The sequence below is a fragment of the Homarus americanus genome, unplaced genomic scaffold, assembly GCF_018991925.1.
Source record: "Homarus americanus isolate GMGI-L3 unplaced genomic scaffold, GMGI_Hamer_2.0 scaffold39647, whole genome shotgun sequence".
NCBI lineage: Eukaryota > Metazoa > Arthropoda > Malacostraca > Decapoda > Nephropidae > Homarus > Homarus americanus.
The window spans coordinates 160,432-174,702 of record NW_024715917.1 but is presented as its reverse complement, the minus strand read 5'-3'; the positions used below and the strand labels follow the sequence as shown (position 1 = coordinate 174,702).

The following is a 14,271-nucleotide window of genomic DNA, read 5'->3' as shown; positions in this document are numbered from 1 at the left end:
CAGCCATCAACACAGGAAAGTTTCTGTACATTACAACTCATTGTATCCATCGCCGACTTCTGCCTGTCTGTGTGTTGGTCCGCGAGGCAGTATAACACATGATTTATATCGCAACAACTTTATCTCGTCCAGTATGACAGAAAATGAGACATATTAGGGAAGTGAAGAGAGTTTTACTGTGTTCTGTGGAGACTCGCTGAAGTTGTTATTGTTGTGTCACGGATGGTCGGGATAAAGCTTCTTTGTTTACACACAATCAGTTGATGCAGATAACTCCCCTCCCTATGCCATCAACAAAACCACTCTCCTTTCATGTTACAATTTCCATTCTCTAATATACTCTTTTACGACGAGAAATTACAAGGTTGATTTTTTATGAATCCAATAAAGTTAAGAATTGCAGGAAGGAATTGTGTTCTTCTTGTTTCATTACGGCTCAACACACGAGACACTGTGTAAATAATTGTGTTATTATCCCCAGAACAGACAGAGATTGATACCTGGATTACTAGATGTTTTTACGTTAAATATATTTATATCTAATGTTACTTCCAGCCTCAGTTATCTAGTGACTACAGAATGACGTGTGTATTGTGGGAAAATCATCGTAAACACACACACAGACACACACCCACACACACACACCGTACACATACACACACACACACACACACACACACACACATCGTGCACACACACACACACACACACACATCGTGCACACACACACACACCGTACACACTCACTGCAACACACTCACCGTACACACACACATCTCCATCAAAATAATATCATACACACACACACACACACACACACACACACATCGTGCACACACACACACACAGCACACACACACACTGTGCACACACACACACTGTACACACTCACCACACACACACACTGTACACACAATCATCTTCTTGAGGGCTGGTCCTCATGGAAGGCTGGAGACGCGACAGGTGAAGGCCCCGGTGAGGTCGGTGGTTTCTGGTGCAGGATCTCCAAGGCCTGATAAGCCACTGGGAGAGGGTCACGACTGGCGGAAACTGCAGGTTGACCTGACCCTGGAGGAGGTGGTGGGTGGGGTGGGTGGGTGTTACTTAATGTGTTACTGTTACTTATGTTAGCTACTGTTACTCATATGTGTGTGTGTGTGTGTGTGTGTGTGTGTGTGTGTGTGTGTGTGTGTGTGTGTGTGTGTGTGTGTGTGTGTGTGTGTGTGTGTGTGTGTGTGTGTGGTTCCATTGTTATATACATCAACTTCAAGAGCTGTTGTTATCTACATAATAATTTGAATACCTGTGAAACGTAAATATTTAATTTTAATATATGCTGATGCGAGGTGTTTGTGGCAGCCAGGGTTTTAGTATAAAATATATAGTACAGTATATATATAATGGAGTGAGTGAGTGAGATACAGTATTATATTTCAACACCACTTTCCATTACACCATAAATAGAAGCAAAACTCTCTCCAAAGCTCTTTATGACTGTAATACATAAAACAACAACACCATTTACTTTTATCTTCTGGTGTCGTGTTCAAATATTTCATCAACATTCGTGTTAGAAAAACAATAATAATATTTAGTCATTTGCGAACGTGAGTGGTTGTCAAATTAATGTTTACATGAAAGCTCTCTCTCTCTCTGAGTTCTTCAATTCACCTTTGTTATTAAGGTATGAACAAAACTTCGCTACAGCTTAACTTTTTGTAGAACTCAATATAACAGGGCCGGTGTGTGCGGTGGTCGCTGCGTCTCTCGATAAATTAGATTCTTGGGGTAGTTTGTTTACATCCAGGGTGAGGGAATGACATTTTGGTGCCAACTCAATCCCTCAACACCACTGTCTCACCACCACACCTCAGAACAACTGTCTCACCGCCACACCTCAGCACCACTGTCTCACCGCCACACCTCAACACCACTGTCTCACCGCCACCTCAACACCACTGTCTCACTGCTACCAACACCACTGTCTCACTGCCACCCCCAACACCACTGTTCACTGCCACCCCCAACACCACTGTCTCACTGCCACCTCAACACACCACCTGTCTCACCGCCACCCCACCACTGTTCACCGCCACCCTCAACACCACTGTCTCACTGCCACCCTCAACACCACTGTCTCACCGCCACCCCTCAACACCACTGTCTCACCGCCACCCCTCAACACCACTGTCTCACCGCCACCCCTCAACACCACTGTCTCACCGCCACCCCTCAACACCACTGTCTCTTTATTACACCCATAATAATTCCCCCAATTCCCATCAACACCGGAATATACTTTGCAATATAAAATCAACACCATATATACCTACGGTTCGTCGGCTCACTCATGAACATAGTTGATTACCTTTCCTGTGCCCAACTCACCTGCCGGACTTATGATACTAGTACACCTAAATGTTCTCGTTAATGTTATGTTTAACTGATATTAGCTGTTCTTCATCCTGGACACATAACAAGAACAAACTCAATGTTTAACCTTATGTGTCCATATTTAGAGGAAACGTAAAACGGCATACAATCGGCCAATCGAAGACCTCACATGATTGTTACCTGTGGATGTAGCTGCCAGTTTACCTGTGTCACGAAACAAAAACTAAATAGGCCTATACTTGCTCAAAACTAGGCCTATACTTGCTCAAAACTATCTGTACAGTTTTGTGTTAGACAATATGACACAATGGATGAAGGATTTTGACAAACCTACCGAGACAACAGGATTCACAGCGTTCATTCTGAAATTCATCGTCTACCTCCGTAAAGATACTTTCTGAGTGAGTAATTGTACATCTGCTTGAACTGAGCTGTAATGTTAGGTCAAAGGTTAACTCCCGCCAAGTTATAACCAACACTAGTTTATCTTATACATGTAATATTAACCTAGATCTTATAACGGATTATAGTAATAATTTAAGTGAAACATCCTGTCTTAAAAAAAAAGACACAGGTAAGTTAATGAGTTGACAGGTCACAGGTAAGACGGTGACCTTTGTAGGAGGTCAATACAACACTGATCCCCGCCCACGGCACCACTCACCAACACTCTCTCCAACAATGTATCATTTTGTCCTACAACACACACCACACACCACACAACACACAACATACAACACACACCTAACCTAACCTAACCCTTAATTTTATCTAACCTGACTTCACCTGACCTCACCTCTCCTATCCAAACCATTAAGACTGAGACCTTATTCACAGTTATAATGGACCATAATGGTGATGACTGTGTTAAGTCTGGGTCCACTCATCCTTCATGCCTGACAGCAACTGACGTCATCCCTCAAGCTACACTGACGTCATCCTTCACTCCCTCATGAACAGTTCCTAGGCTAACAGTGATCCATTAACAACGTGGAAGGTCTTAGTGATACGGTAACATATATATACTCACTGCCAAAAAAATTAAAAAATTGCGTTGAGAAAATATGACACAGCGGACGAAGGATTATGACAACACTACTGAGACAACAGGAGTCACAGTGTTCATTCTGAGACTCATCGACCCCGAGTACAGAGAGCTTTAGGGGGGTGACAGTAAGGTGGGTCAACGCTACCCTCTGGTGGTCCTTAATGGGGGCAGTTACTCTGGCCTCGGCGTCCATCTCGAGTTCTTACTTGAGAGTCACTTAATTATCTTGTCCTGAGTCGCTGTCGTCTACACACACACACACACACACACACACACACACACACACACACACACAAATGCTTTTTGTGTTGACAAGTCGATAAAAGGAGGTGAGATGGGGGTAGTGGAGGGTGTGTGTGTGTGTGTGTGTGTGTGTGTGTGTGTGTGTGTGTGTGTGTATGTAACATTAACACCAAGATATTATACTGGTCATCTAACATAGTAAACATATAAACTACACCACAAATTTAAACACACACACCTTCAGTACACACACACACCTTCAGTACACCCTACACACCTTCAGTACACCCACACACTACACACACCTTCAGTACACCCACACACTACACACACCTTCAGTACACCCACACACACCCTTCAGTACACCCATAGACTCGGGGTTCTTGCCGGGGATCCACTGGTACACAGCCTCAGGGTCATGGTTAAAGAACCAATTGACGACGATGCCTTCCTTCTCGTAGGGTTCATACCTGTAGTCACAGTCCAGGATCACTGACGACCGTGACCCGTTGTATCACCTCCGGCACCACCAGATCCACGATGTGTAGCCCCCAGCAGCCTGTGAGGTGGGTGAGTAACACAGCCCGCAGAGAGAGAGAGAGAGAATAATAGTGTCAGGTCCAGGCTCCCAAGATGGTGACAAGAATGGTGATGTACAATGGTGGTGATGGTGATGGTAATGACGAGACCAAGTTTATTAATAATTATACGACACCATAATCACAAGACACCATTTCCTCATTACCACATAAATCACAGAGTTCAATTAGCCACGTGATGATGACGTCACCAGGTAAGGCAGGTGGCGTGACGAAACTCTTCATATTATTATTATTATTAATAATGAAGGAGAGGAGGTAAGGTAGGTATTAATGAAGAGTTTTGCCGCCACAACTTCTGATTTCCCCCGAGGCTTCATGTCACTGTTGCCATCAATGATCCTGTCCTACTAGATGCAGTGTTGCCAACTCTTTCGCTCTCTCTAACCCTCCTCCCTCTAACCTCCCCCTAACATGACTCTACCTCCCCCTAACATGACTCTCCTCCCCCTAACACCACTGCTACTACTACTTTGCTGTCACTCGGAATCAAGTATGACGATCATCCAGCTATGATAAAATTACATGAGTTATTAAGGATGTCACCTTCGTTGGTAAGCTCTGAGGTGACTAGAGAATAATGGGACTGACAGACTTGTTCACAGGTGTTGCACATGTGGAGGACTACATCTAGCGCGGAGGACAGCGGCAGCGTCTTTCCGGCGTTGGCGCTTGTCTGACTCGTTATGCAGTCGGGCTAATTCGAAAGTATTGACACCTTCTCGTGTGGTGCTCCTCCAAGCGTTACAGTGTGGAGTAATCGTCTCCCAGGTGAGGGTGGGTGGCACTAGGTTTGTCTTAAGACTATCCTTATACCTTTTCAGTTGCCCGCCAGCGTTACGTTTACTATTCGTTAGGTGACTGTAAAGTACCTGCTTTGGCAATCTACTGTCGTCCATGCGGGTAACATGGCCAGTCCAGCGTAGTTGTTCATGGATAATGGTCGCCTCGATGCTCCTACAGTTGGTGTCAGCGAGAATACTGGCATTACAGTAGTTCTCTTGTCTTCCCAGCCAAAACGGCTAAGGGTCCACCAGAGGGCTTCCCTGTTGACAGAGTCGAAGGCCTTGGTTAGGTCGATAAATGCCATGTACAGGTAACGAAGCTGTTCTCTGCACTTTTCCTGTATCTGGCAGGCAGCAAAGATCATGCCAATGGTGCCACGTGATGGTCTAAAGCCACATTGAGATTCTGAGAGGAAGTTTTCCGCCTCAGGTAGTAGTTTGTTTAAAAGGACTCGGACGATAATCTTGCCAGCTACGGACAGCAGCGAGATCCCGCGGTAGTTGCCACAGCCTGACCGGTCTCCCTTGTTCTAATAAATATTGACAATGGAGGCGTCTTTAAGAGCTTGAGGGATTTCCTCCTTTTCCCATATATTCTCCAGGAGAGAGTGGAGACGGCTGGTAAGCAGAGGTCCTTCTGCTTTATACACCTCGGCTGGGATTCCATCAGGCCCTGAGGCTTTGTTATTTTTCATCTGTTTGATGACAGTAGCTACCTCATCCAGGGATGGAGGACAGCTGAGGCGGGTCAACTCTAGATGCTGAGGGACCTGCTGGGTAGTCAGGATAACTACATCGGTGTTTCGGTTGAGTCGCAAAATGTAGTGCTTTTTCCAGCGCTGAAGGATGCCTTCTTGGTCTTAATTAGGGAGTTACCGTCAGATGAGTGGAGGGGACTGCGCCATGAGTGATTGGCCCATAAAATGTTTTGGTGGAATTGAAAAATTCGCGCATCTTGGGCTGATCTGCAATTTTTTGCTTTTCACATGCTTTATTTTTGACCAGTCGTTCTTTAGATTGCGAAGTTTGCGCTGGGCCACCGCTTTCTTCTTGCAGAAGGTATCAGCTATGGTCCTAGACTGAGGGTTGTTCTGCCAGTCAGTTAAAGTAGCACGTTTATCATCGACGAGTACATTGATTGCCGGGTCACACACACACACACACACACACACACACACACACACACACACACACACACACACACACACATATATCTGTAAAGGACACTCAGCAATATCAATTAGTTCTTATTTCATATTGATTTTCTGTGCAAAAATGACGCCCCACAGGCAACAAAGGCCACCCCTGTCTGCCACGTTACTTCCGCCTCTGGTGACAGCACAACCGGCTGTACAGTGTGAAGTGATGACCCTCAACACACACACACACACACACACACACACACACACACACTTGATGGTTCTCAATAAGAGCTTTTGTACAGATTAGAGTTGGATGGGATAAGGTTAGGTTAGGTTAAGTTTAGGTTAAATTTGGGGGAACACAGTGAGCGGGGTAGAGTGCCAAGTTTCACCACACCTACTGGTCTATAGTGAATGATGGACACTGTATCAGGTGGGCGGGCGCAGATGGTGTGTATGTGTGTGTGTGTGTGTGTGTGTGTGTGTGTGTGTGTGTGTGTGTGTGTGTGTGTGTGTGTGTGTGAGTTCCTTATATTATTGACAGTCGTTCTTCTGCCAGCCTCCCACATCAGCCCTCCCCACACACATCAGCCCCTCCCCAAACACATCAGCCCCTCCCCCACACATCAGCCCCTCCCACACATCAGCCCCCCTCCCAGCCTCCCCCCACATCAGCCCCTCCCCCATACACATCAGCCCCACTATGGTCATTAATTACATAATATCACACACCCACAGCCGGGTTGATTACATAATCACAGCGGTACATTACAGCATTACCAGAGAGAGGGTTCTGTAGCGAATAACACGACCACACACTAGGTGACATGACAGCTGTTATTAATGACGTCATCACACACTAGGTGACATGACAGCTGTTATTAATGACGTCTAGACACTAGGTGACATGACAGCTGTTATTAATGACGTCATCAGACACCCAGGTGACATGACAGCTGTTAAACGTCATCAGACACTAGGTGACATGACAGCTGTTATTAATGACGTATAGACACCGGTGACATGACAGCTGTTATTAATGACGTCATCACACTAGGTGACATGACAGCTGTTATTAATGACGTCATCAGACACTAGGTGACATGACAGCTGTATATGACGTCATCACACACTAGGTGACATGACAGCTGTTATTAATGACGTCATCACACACTAGGTGACATGACAGCTGTTATTAATGACGTCATCACACCTTAGGTTGCATTACAAGTGTATTATGAGGTAATTACAGAGGTATGGTTCATCACATACACAACCTGTAAGGATCAGGTGTTATGTGAGGTGCTGTACACCTTACTTCACAGTGGGTGTAAGGGAGGTACCAGAGGGTGTCAGGGGGTACCAGAGGTGTAAGGGAGGTACTCCAGGGGTACCAGGAGGGTGTCAGAGAATCAAGAGGGTATCAGGTACAAGAGGGTATCAGGGGGGTGCCAGGAGGGTGTCAGAGGTACAAGAGGGTGTCAGGGGTACAGAAGGTGGTGCCAGAAGAGGTGTCAGGGGGTACCAGAGGTGTCGGGGGTACCAGAGGGTGTCAGGGGGGGTGAGGCGTCAAGGGGTCCAGAGGTGTCAGGGGCAGAGGTGTCAGGTACCAGAGGTGTCAGGGGTACCAGAGGGTGTCAGGGGGGTACCAGAGGGTGTCAGGGGGTACCAGGGTGTCAGGGGTACCAAGAGGGTGGGAGGTACCAGAGGGTATCAGGGGTACCAGAGGTGTCAGGGGGTACCGGAGAGGTGTCAGGGTACCAAAGGGTGTCAGGGTACAAGAGGGTGTCAGGGGCAGGGAGGTGTGGAGGTACCAGAGGTGTCAGGGGGGTACTGGGGTGTCAGGGGTACTGGAGGACGTCAGGGGTACCAGGGCGTCAGGGGGTACAGGAGGGTGTCAGGGGTACCAGAGGGTGTCAGGGGGTACTGGAGGTGTCAGGGGTACAGGAGGGTGGGGGGGTACCAGAGGTCAGGTACTAGAGGTGTCCAGGGGTACCAGGGCGTCAGGGGTACATGAGGTGTCAGGGGTACCCAAGGGTGTCAGGGTACTAAAGGGTGTCAGGGGGTACAGGAGGGTGTCAGGGGGTACCAGGGCGTCAGGGGTACAGGAGGGTGTAAGGAGGTACAAAGAGGTGTCAGGGGTACCAGGGGTGTCAGGGGTACTAGGGTGTCAGGGGTACAGGAGGGTGTCAGGGAGGTACAAGGGGTGTCAGGGAGGTACAAGAGGTGTCAGGGGGTACAGGAGGGTGTAAGGGAGCTACCAGAGGTGTCAGGGGTACCAAAGGGTGTCAGGGGTACTAGAGGTGTCAGAGGGTACAAGGGTGTGGGGAGGTACAAGAGGTGTCAGAGGGTACCAGGGTCAGGGGGTACCAGAGGTGTCAGGGGGTACCAGAGGGTGTCAGGGGGTGCTAGGGTGTCAGAGGGTACAAGAGTGTCAGGGGGTACAGGAGGGTGTGGGGAGGTACCAGAGGGTGTAAGGGAGTACCAGAGGTGTCAGGGAGGTGTCAATGGAAGTACCAAGGGTGTCAGGTGCTGTCAGAGAATGTCACTACCCTCACACCTCCTCCTCACCTCCTCACCTTCCTCACCCCTCCACCATTATTAAGTGAAACATTAATGAAAGACCTTTATGCTTCAACAGCTCAGACAAGTGACCATCCAATACCAGCCACAGACACGAGGGAAGGAGAGGAGGAGGAGAGAAGAGGAGGAGAAAGGAAGAGAAGAGGGAGGAGAAGAGGAGGGAGGAGAGAGGAGGACGAGAAGAGGAGAGGAGAAGAGGAGGAGGAGGGAGGAGGAGAAGAGGAGGGAGAGAGGAGGAGGGAGAGGGAGAGGATAAATGAGAAATGGAAGAGCATTGGAATCACGTGATGATTAAATCTAACCCATCTTAACCTAACCTAACCAATAAGAAGACTCACTGTGGTAGTAGCATGATTGAACAACACAGACAGACAGACAGACACACACACACACAGACAGACACAGACAGACAGACACACACAGACACACACACACACACAGACAGACGACACACACAGACAGACAGACACACACACACACACACACAGAGACAGACACTCAAACGAGACTCAGTGAGGCGGACGACCAACAACCAGTGAACAACAACACAAACACCAAGACCTGCCACACCTGTTGATAACAGAGGGGTGGTTTACTGTCTCCCACACCCTGTTGATAACTTAGTGGGGTGGTTACTGTCTGCCACACCTGTTGATAACCTATTGGGGTGGTTTACTGTCGCCACACCCTATTAATAACTTAGTGGGGTGGTTTACTGTCTGCCACACCCTGTTGATAACTTAGTGGGGTGGTTTACTGTCTGCCACACCCTGTTGATAACTTAGTGGGGTGGTTTACTGTGCCACACCCTGTTGATAACCTAGTGGGGTGGTTTACTGTCTGCCACACCCTGTTGATAACTTAATTGGGGTGGTTTACGTCTGCCACACCCTGTTGATAACAGTGGGGTGGTTTACTGTCTGCCACACCCTGTTGATAACTTAGTGGGTGGTTTACTGTCTGCCACACCCTGTTGATAACAGAGGGAGGCGTCATCATCTTGTTCAAGGACTGTGGGATGTTTCTTCACATTATACAACACAGTTAAAGTTTGGTGAGTGTGAGATGAAGGGGGGCGAGTGAGAGGTGTGAGAGGGGGCGAGTGAGAGGTGTGGATGAGGAGGGGGGCAGAGTGGGGGGATGAGATGGGGCGAGTGAGAGGTGTGGGGGGGAGATGAGAGGGGGGCAGTGAGAGGTGTGAGATGGGAGAGAGAGGGGCAGTGAGAGGTGTGAGATGGAGATGAGGGGGGCGAGTGGGGGTGTGAGATGGGGAGAGGAGAGGGCAGAGTGGGGGTGTGAGATGGAGATGAGGGGAAGAGTGAGTGAAGAGGATATGAAGTCGTGTGGTCGACTTCTCTCCCACACACACACACACACACACACACACACACACACACACACACACACACACACACACACACACACACACACAGAGAAAAAAACAGAGAGCTTCATTGAACTTGTTGTTTCAGGGACACAGCAGGTGGTGGTGTGACACACACACACACACACACACACACACACACACACACACACACACACACACACACACACACACACACACACACACACACACACACACACACACACACACACACACACACACACACACACACACACACACACACACACACACACACACACAAGAGGAAGGAGGGTGGAAGGAGAGGGTGAGAAAGAGAGGCAAGTGGGGTGGGGTGGGGGAGGAGGAGCTCAGTGTCAGAGCCTTGTATCCTGAAGTAAACACAGAAGATTCAACCACTCTACTGGAGGGAGGAGGAGGAGGAGGAGGAGGAGGAGGTGGGGAAGAGGAGGAGGAGGAGATGAACAGGTAGGAGAGGAGGAGGAGGAGGAAGGAAGAGGAGGAGGAGGAGGTGGTGAGGAGGAGGAGAGGAAGAGAACAGGTAGGAAGGAGGGAGGGAGGAGTGGTGGGAAGAGGAGGAGGAGGAATGGGGAGAAGTAGTAGGAGAGAGGAGGAGGAGGAGGAGGATGGAGAGAGAGAGAGGAGGGAGGAGTGGAGGGAGAGTGGAGAAGAGGAGGAGGAAGAAGGAGGGAGGAGGAGGTGAGAGGTGAGGAGAAGGTGAGAATCGAGAAGGAGGAAAGGAGGAGGACAGAAGGAATAGGAACAGAAAGAGGAGGAGGCGCAGAGGGAAGACTAACCTGGGTGTCTTTCAACATTCTTAGCTGCGTCCGTTAGCTCTATCAACGCGCTCCTTACTGACTGACTTATTAACCACCACCATCATCATCATCATCATCATCATCATCATCATCATCACCACCACCACCACCCACCCCTACTGCGAATACTTTTCTTTCACAAGGAATCGAGTATGACGATCCTCCAGCTATATCAATGATATGAGTTATTAGGGATGTCACCTCCATTGGTGAGTTCTGGGGTGACTAAAGAGGCCGATACGGGACCGGCAGGGTCGATCACAGATGTTGCACATGTGGTGGGCTACATCTAGTGCGGAAGGGCGGCGGCAGCGTCTTCGGCGTTCACGCTTATTTGCCTAGGTTTGCAGTCGGGCAAACTCTAAAGTATTGACACCTTCGTGTGGTGCTCCTCCAAGCGTTACGGTGTGGGTAATCGTCTCCCAGGTGAGGGACGATTTGTTACTTTCAGGTTTGTCTTAAGACTATCCTTATACCTCTTCAGTTGCCCGCCAGTGTTACGTTTACTATTCGTTTGCTGACTATAAAGTAGCTGCTTTGGCAGTCTACTGTTGTCCATGCTGGTAACATGGCCAGTCCAGCGTAGTTGTTCATGGATAATGGTAGCCTCGATGCTCCTACAGTTGGTGTCAGCGAGAATTCTGGCATTTGTTCTCTTGTCTTCCCAGCAAACTCGAAGGATGGAACGTAGACTACATTGGTGAAAGTTTTCAAGTGACTTGAGGTGCCTCCTGTATGTGACATGTCTCACTGCCATATTGGGGTGGGGAGGACCACTGCTCGATATACGTGCAACTTTGTAGATAATTTCAGCTCCTGCAGCTGAAGACACGGGTACAGAGTCTGCCAAAGGCTTGAGATGCACATCTGATCCGATGTTGAATCTCTTCGTCGATGTCCGCGGTGGTGGACAGGTGGAACCGAGATACCGAAAGTGGGTAACATTGGAGAAGGTAATACCGTTAAGCTGAATGGATGGTGGAGGCGTGGCTAAACCAGGGACAGGCTGAAGACTGGGTCTTCTGTACATTCACCTGAAGGTCGAAGAGTGCATACTCATCTGCATCGGTGTTCAGGATCTCCTGTAGGTCGCGTTCAGTGTGAGTGACAAGGGTGAGGTCGTCTGCATACTGAAGTTCAGTAATGGAAGCTGCCAACACCTTTGTTCCTGCCTGGAGTTGTCTTATTTTGAAAAGACCCTTCATCCGGGACTAGATGTCCACCCCTCTGGCCAAGTTGGCACTGGCACGAGTGAGGAAGGAAATCAAGAAAAAGGAAAAAAGTTAGCGCCAGTACACACCCTTGTTTAACCCCCGTTTGGATGGGTGAAACTCAGACTGGGTGCCATTGCACAGGACACTGCCGTTCATGCCATCGTGGAGTTGCCTCACAATGGCAATGAATTTTGGTGGGCGGCCAAACCGGCTGAGGGTTCGACAGGAAGCTTCCCTGTTGACCGAGTCAAAAGCCTTGGTTAGGTTGATAAATGCCATGTATAGGTCACGAAGCTGTTCTCTGCACTTTTCCTGTATCTGGTAGGCAGCAAAGATCATGCCAATGGTAGTGATGGTCTAAAGCCACATTGAGATTCTGAGAAGTTTTCCGCCTCAGGTAGTAGTCTAAGAAGGACTCGGACGATAATCTTGCCACCTACGGACGGCGAGATCCCGCGGTAGTTGCCACATCTCACCGGTCTCCTTGTTCTAACAAATATTGATGATGGAGGCGTCTTTAGAGCTTGGGGTTTCCTCTCCATATATACTCCATATATCCTCGTCACTACCACCATTACCACCACCATCATCACCATCACCACCACCATATCACCATCACCTACCACCATCATCATCGTCCCACCACCATTATCCACCTATCATCATCATCATTACACCACCATTATCACCATCATCCCACCATTATCACCACCATTATCACCATCACCACCATAAACACATCACTATTAAACCTGGCGGATAAACACACACACACACACACACACACACACACACACACACACACACACACACACACACACACACATCTAAGTTACTTCAGATTACCAACAATAACGGGTAGAGGTAATGCCGCCAGCCACCTCTGATATTAACATAAATAATCATCTCGCTTCCGATATTGACACACAGATCGAGGGTGGGTGGGTGGGGGGGTGGCTGGTGGTGAACAGGTGGTGGGTGAGGTAGTGGTGGGTGGAGTAGTGGAGGTGGGTGGGCGGACACTGGAGCACTACAGATATATACATTGTCTAGATTTAGGTTTTCATATATGCTAATGTATGGATATATTCTGGCCTGTGTGGAGGTGACCTGGAACCTGGATGTGACCTGTGACCTGGAGGTGACCTGGGACCTGGATGTGACCTAGAGGTGGGGGCCGTACCTGGAGGTGACCTGGACCTGTGACCTGGGACCTGGAGTGACCTGAGAAGGTGGGGGGCCTGGGTGACCTGGGACCTGGAGACCTGGGACCTGGATGTGACGAAGGTGGGGGCCTGTTACCTGGGGACCTGGACCTGGGTGACCTGGGACCTGGAGGTGACCTGAGACCTGGAGGTGACCTAAGACCTGGAGGTGACCTGGGACCTGGAGGTGACCTGAGACCTGGAGGTGACCTGAGACCTGGGTGACCTGAGACCTGGGTGAGGTGGTGATGTTAGGTTAGGTTCAGGTAAAAGGTGAAGGTTTGTTTAGTGTGGACCTGTACCTACCAGGTCAGGTGAAGAGGCCAACACAGGGACAAGATCAAGGTTCTTCATGTTGTGAGACTATCTTAACTGTATGAGGGTGGAAGAGGTGAGGGGGGGTGAGGTGAGGGGTGGGGGGGGTGAGGTGGGGGGTGAGGGGGGTGAGGTGGGGGTGGGGGGGGAGGTGAGGGGGTGGAAGAGAGGAGGGAGGAGGAGGTGAGGACAGCAGGCTGTAGAACATTACTTGTCGGCCAAGTGACTTCAGAAATTTACTTGGCCGGATATACAGTATTTTCTAGCTGGCCGGACAAATTTGGGAGGATAGTTATTTGGCCGGAACTGTGTGTGAGAAAACCTGAATAAACATCTTAAGATATTCTAATGTGTCTGTCTGTCTGTCACGTGATGTCATAACTGCCGTCACCTCCCGTCTACTTACTGCTCCCTTTGACATGTTGATAAGGTCACTAATCCTGGTACACTGATGACCTCTCTGGTTAGGTTAGGTTAGGTTCTCGCTGATTTGTTTATGGTGTAGAGGGTGTCACTATCACCCCCTGTGTTAGTGTCAGGGTGTCACTACTCACCCCTGTGT

The 14,271-nt window shown here is 48.9% G+C and overlaps 1 long non-coding RNA gene across 1 annotated transcript in view; it reads right to left on the bottom strand.

Moving 5' to 3' along the window:
* Positions 1-1,027: 1,027 nt before the first annotated feature.
* The window catches only part of LOC121857980, a 55,222-nt gene continuing 41,978 nt past the window's right edge, over positions 1,028-14,271 (bottom strand). The window contains exons 2-3 of the long non-coding RNA XR_006087311.1: positions 4,036-4,244; positions 1,028-1,062 (exon numbers count right to left, since the gene is read on the bottom strand). This is a non-coding gene — a long non-coding RNA (uncharacterized LOC121857980). The remainder of the gene's footprint in view (positions 1,063-4,035; positions 4,245-14,271) is intronic.